The sequence below is a fragment of the Oenanthe melanoleuca genome, chromosome 6, assembly GCF_029582105.1.
Source record: "Oenanthe melanoleuca isolate GR-GAL-2019-014 chromosome 6, OMel1.0, whole genome shotgun sequence".
NCBI lineage: Eukaryota > Metazoa > Chordata > Aves > Passeriformes > Muscicapidae > Oenanthe > Oenanthe melanoleuca.
Window position 1 is genome coordinate 8,888,193 of NC_079340.1, and position 6,000 is coordinate 8,894,192.

A 6,000-nucleotide genomic window follows, 5' to 3' on the forward strand; every position below is an offset into this window, starting at 1 on the left:
ATCCTTAGGGTCCATATTTGCCTATTTAGTACAACCTCAAACAGTTCTTGTTGCTATGCAACTCACAAAAAAAAAAAAAAAAAAACAAACCAAAACAAACCAAAAAAAAAAAAAACAAACCCAAAAAAACACAACAGAGGGCTGTTACTACTCCTCCCTAACTCTGGGTAAGAATCATCATCATTCCCCTCCAGCTTAGGGAAATTCACTGGCACAGAAAAGTATTAATTACATCTCTGTATGCCAGCTTCAGAGAACCTGGCTACAAATACTTCAGTTTGAGATTATTTTGTTCATTTCTTTAAAGGACAGTGAGAAAAAACTGTGCTTTCTCTGATCTCGTAACTTAAAAAATATTTACAGAATAATTTTTAAGTCAAAAGATAGTTAAGTAAATGTTTATCTTAGACCTTCATTATTAAGTGCAAATACTTAAAAGTGAACAATTACTATCAAAGAGGGCATATGCAAAAGTTGTAAAATGAGATAAAAATGTAGGATAGTGAAAATCCAAAGAAAAAGCAGCTTTTAGCATAACAATTAACCACCCAATCTACCCTTCCTTTATTCCTTGCAGAGTAATTCATTGTAAGTGAATTAATGGTGAAACGTTCAGTAATAGGCCTTGGTAAGGAAATAGGAGCAGTGTATCAGGATATCCTTTTTCCGCCCCAGAGTACCAATACTTTCAATTTTATATACAACGGAAGTAATTAATTGTAACACAAAGAAGCACAGCTGCGTTTCCTGATGGTCACACATGCAATAGCTGCTATTGTTTAGCATTCTGAATATGTACAATGGAAACTGTTCAACTGCTTGGAATGTTTAATATTCTCAGGGATTTAATTTCCATTAGTAGCTTTTGAATCCATACTGGATTTTTAATATGCTATTATCTTAGATCCAATCCTGCATCCCTAATCAGGTAATTTTTTGCTGATGCCAGTGAGAGTTTAAACTGTATTAGGTGTAGCTGCCAAATGAGATTTGCAGACACAGGCCAATTTTTTGTTGGAGGCAAAGGGAGTTATAGACTATTTTTTGAGATTTGCTTTTAGCTGTATGAGTTTAACTTGTTCAAGTTCCAGTTTAGGTTAATGTTTAAGTACCTTACAGAGAGAAAATCTTCATTGCTATGCCTTTAACTTCATTATATATTTTCAAACATTTTAGCTGAAATATAAGAATGTCCTTTTTATTATTTTGTAGACCTATATTTGTTTCACTAGAATATGAAAAAATAAGTGAATGAGACAATTTTGCTGCACTTGCTCTTATTTAACAGCAATTTATTCATGTTTAAAGATATGTTTAGACAGAGAAAAAATAAGGAAGTGATAAAATTATTTCATTCATTTCTTTTGTATAGGATTCAGATCTGTTTCATTTTAACAAGCTTGGAAGAACAGAGCATTTTCAGTCTCATAAATGTCCATCTTTGTAAATCTTACAGTACCCACTCCTACAGCTGCCAGAAACACATCCACTTGAATCTGTGCCTCCTGAGGACAAAGCTGTTATACACACCAAGACAGAAATTGTCTGTATTGATAAGAACTCGCCTCGTGTAACAGCAGGTTTTAAAAACATTTCTGCTTTCAGCATTGCTCCAGTTTCAGGACAAAGCCTGAGCATCAGGCTTATGAGAGGAACTGTTAATACAGTATGGGTTTGGATCTAAGGATTATTCAAACTTGTAAAAGAAACAAATACCTTCACAAAAGGTGCAGGAACACAAACATTTAGCTTCTCCCTGAATATAATTCAAACTTCCTTGTAGATCATTTGGTACCACCAAGTGATAATTTAGAACATAGATTTTAAAATTAGCACTACAATCTACTTAGTCTTCTTTGAGCAATTGAAGACTTTTAAGATTTTATGTGCATGCATCTAGGGGAAAAAATATCATTAATTCTCCAAACAAACTGATGGGAGCGAGGCCCCCTGGTGAAGCCTCTACTGGGCCTACAAATATTTTCTTTTTCTGTGATAAGACTTGTAATGCTCTGGCTTTAAGAAAAACAAAGTAATTTGTATTTAAAAGGAGAGTTATCTCAGGGTTTATTACAACCTGATGAGAAGACTGCAACAAGGGTTTTGTAAATATGAATGCATAAAAACAAAATCATACATCTCAACTAGGCACAGGAAGAAGAAACAGAAAAAGCAGCGGGAAGTTTGGTTCCTGACAGGGAAGATGTCTCCCAGAGCAAAGTGCTCCCATTCCTGCAGCCCTTTGCCACAGCAGGGGAGTCAGCTCCCCACAGCAGAGTTCAGTGAGGAGTCAGCTCCCACCCTGCAGCTGCTGGGGACAGGCACAGCCATTGTGCCCTCCTTCCTCCACAGCCACCTGCACAAGGCTGAGGGAGAATCCCCTGCAGAAGCCCAAGGAACCCCAAAGCACACCAAGTGCTTGAGCTGTGGGGTACAATTCTCCTGCTTCCTTGTGCCCATGCTCTGCACTTTGAGCTGTTATTCCTGGATTATTGCCATAGTGCTCTCCAGTGCTGCCCTGGACTCAGTTCAACACCAGGCTGTTGGACTCTGGACATGGCTTGCCTCTTTCCTACCAGTGACCCACTATCAAAAATTTTTTAAAAACACCTTTCTTCACAGATTTGCCTTTGCCTTTTTGAATTAATTTTGCTTAAAAAATTAAAGAACTTAATAAAATCCATGACTTTTGTAAGTAACAAACAGCTGAATAAATTTATAATCAAAAGAATATGCTTTCAAGTAAAATAGTTCTGAAAAAGAGACAAAGCCAAATTCATGTCATATTAAGTGAAATAATTGTGTCCCTGGCTGAAGGGCAATATTCTTTTAATATGTAACATGGAATATTTATTTTTGTAGCAGTACCAGAGAAATACTCATCTAATTGCAAACAGTTCTCAAAAATGTATTTGGACCACAGATTTAAGGCATCTGAATTCCAGAGACGGAAGAGAAGAAGGACTTACAAAGATTAAGTCCTATCACATGGCTGACCTTCTCCCTATATATACCTCTTTGTTCTTTTGATATTCAAGTTTGTAGTCCCCTAGTGATTCCAAGAACTAATAGGAAATTCCTGGAGAGGAAATAACAATGAAAGCAGCTGGAAGACTATCAGTTTTCTGGTTGGTTTTTTTTTTTTTTATTAACACAGCTCTCTTTATCATGAGAGTCAGTTTTGAACTGCTTCTTCTCTATCTCCTGTTAGACTTCCACATCTCATCTTGGCCAAATGTCAAATGAACTTACATTTATTTTCAGATTTTCAGACTTCAGTGTTTTTTGAGTGTCGTTCAATTAACAAAATAAATACTTTGTGTTACTAAACCTGGTGTGTCTGAATTTTTGCAGATTCTTAAAATCCTCACTAGGTAAGATATCTGCTTCTGCTAATTAGATCACTGGAATGCTGTGTCCTTTTGAGAGCTCATCATCTAAAGTGTTCACTTTCTGGTTTAAAAAGGTCTCTCTACCTATCCTGGTAGAGATATTGCAAATATAAGTACTGCACTGTTTTGAAAGACATCAGTATTTTCTGTGTGATGTTTCATCAGACATCCATCACAATCTAAATACTTTCTAAGGCGGTTACAATTCATCAGATTAAGATGCAGTTTGATCTCCTGCAGCTCTAATATTATTATTATATAGTTTACTTTTGCAGACTTTATTTTGTGATTAAGACAAGGAGTTAACAGCACTCAGTAATGCAGAGATGGGCATTACTTGCCATACAATACAAACTTTATCCTCAGCCACACTGTTCCTGACCTGACAGGGACTGTCACTTGTGGGTATCTTCAATTCCTAAGTGCCTTGAAAAGTAGTGGCTGAGACAGCAATTTCTGCAATGTGCTAATTTACACACTGGGAACTGGATGAAAAGTAGATCCATTTCACAAAAAGGGTTAAACACATTTCAAGGCTAGCGGCTGCTGCTAAATTCATGCATCCTGGATTGGAATCAGTATCTAACATCTGACGAGCACTGGGCTGCATTAGCACACAGTTTTACTGCAGAGATGCTAGCACTAACAGCTTTGGTTCTGCCTGGGAGCACACACACGCATGTTGCATTCTTCTTCCATATTGAGTGTCTATTCTGCTGCTATGATTCGATAGCACACAGAGTGGATGAACAGCAGACTCATATTTTCCTTTGAAATTATAAACATAAGCATAGGAGTTCTGTATTGCTTGGCATGGAAGCTGTGATTTTGTCTTTCTTGCAGGCTGGCTTTGTTTTGGACACTGACAGATTTTTCTGGATGACGGTGATCGGAAAAAATTTTCTAAAAGTCCAGTAAGACAAGACCCGCATTTTCAAATGCCTATCACCACAGTATCTTATACATACAATTATTGGGTGTGCCTTTACCTGCCCACATTTTAAAGGAGTCTCTGAAGGTGATAGGTTTGAAGTTATACTTCCTCTTTTGTTTTACTGTGTAGGATAACACAGAGGTGAAGCACTCATCCAACAATCTGTGGGTAAAATGCATGTAAGCCAGAATGCAAAGCCAGTGTCTCATCTTACATTCAGAGGTGACAGCTCTGGAGTGCAGTACACAACATTTACAAATCCTATCTGATATCAGCATGCAAAAATGGAGCTACGCTGTGGAGAGGTCAACAAAATAAGCAAGCCCATGCTTCCCACAATATATGCACATGTGGCTATTTGGCACCAATAAGCCAGATTGCTTCCCAACTGGTTATTCTCTAGAAACAGTTTATCGGGGCAGGCATCTCCACACCAGCAATTACTGGTGTGTCCTGAAGGCCTAAGGAGTGTTTTGGTGCGCAGCAAAGGGAAACTGAACAGGTCTGTATGATGCATGTGATCTTCATTTCCCCCTGTCGCTGGCTCTGCCAGTGAAGTTCTTGATGCAGAGTAACCAAGTGACAGGACAGGTGAGAGGCGAGAGGACATCAGCAGCACAAATGCTGTCCCACTGGAGTGAAGGATTAAACCCAGCAGCCCAGGTGGGAGCTGTGCCACCTCCCAGCACATAACACAGTCACCGGAGCTCCTTCACTGCTGCTGGGAGACCTCACTTGAAGACAGACAGACAAATTATTACTTTTCCAATTTGTCCTAATGATAAGGAGCTTTGAAATACAATGCAAATCATGGCCTTCGGCATCCTTATCAGCAAGCAGAGCAGGTCATTGCAGAAAGTTATAATGTATTCCAACATAACTAACTGGGCATATTTATTTAGATACAGGAAATGGAAAAAGCAAACAGTGCTGTCCTTTGCAATGGAACTCTATCCCTCCTGCAGCACTGCAGCGTCAGCCTTCTCAGAACTACTTTTCCACGAAGCCAAAGGGCCCATGCGAGTCCCTCATCTCTCCCTGCGCTGCTGCCACCACTGACTGCTCGCTGCCCTCCCCAGCTCACGGGCACGCCCCGAGCTCCCATCAAAGGTGCTACGGGAATCCTCCGCTCCCTGCTCCGTGAATCCCGGCAGCCTGTCCGCTTCCCATGGCACCGACCCCACCAGCATCTGGATGGAGCCTCCCGGCCCCGCAGCCAAACCCGGCCGCAGCTGCTTCTCTCGTGTCTCGACCCTCTCACAGGCCAGCAGTGCTTCCAGGACACCGGCTCGGCCGCTTTTTCCGTCACACCTCCCTGCCCTTTCCTAGAGGAGCTTCTTCACGGGGAAAGCGCTGCTGGGCGGCGGGGCCGGACAGGGCCGGGGCCCGGGCTGCGGCCGCGCTCCCGCCCGCGGAGGGGCTCCCGGGGAGGAAAGCAGGCCCGGCTGGTTCCTCCCGGCCAGCTTTCCTCGCCGGGGAGCGCCGCCAGCCTCCCGCCCACGGCACGTGCTGATGGACGGGCGGGGGCGGGCGCGCTCCCGCCTGCCCGCGGCCCCCGCGGCGCGCGCGCCCGGCTGCAGTGATTGGAATCCGGCTCGTTCCCGCCCCGCCCCGCAGGGACGCGCCGGGAGCGCCTGCCGGGACACGGAGCCTGCGCCGAGCCCGCGCCGCGCC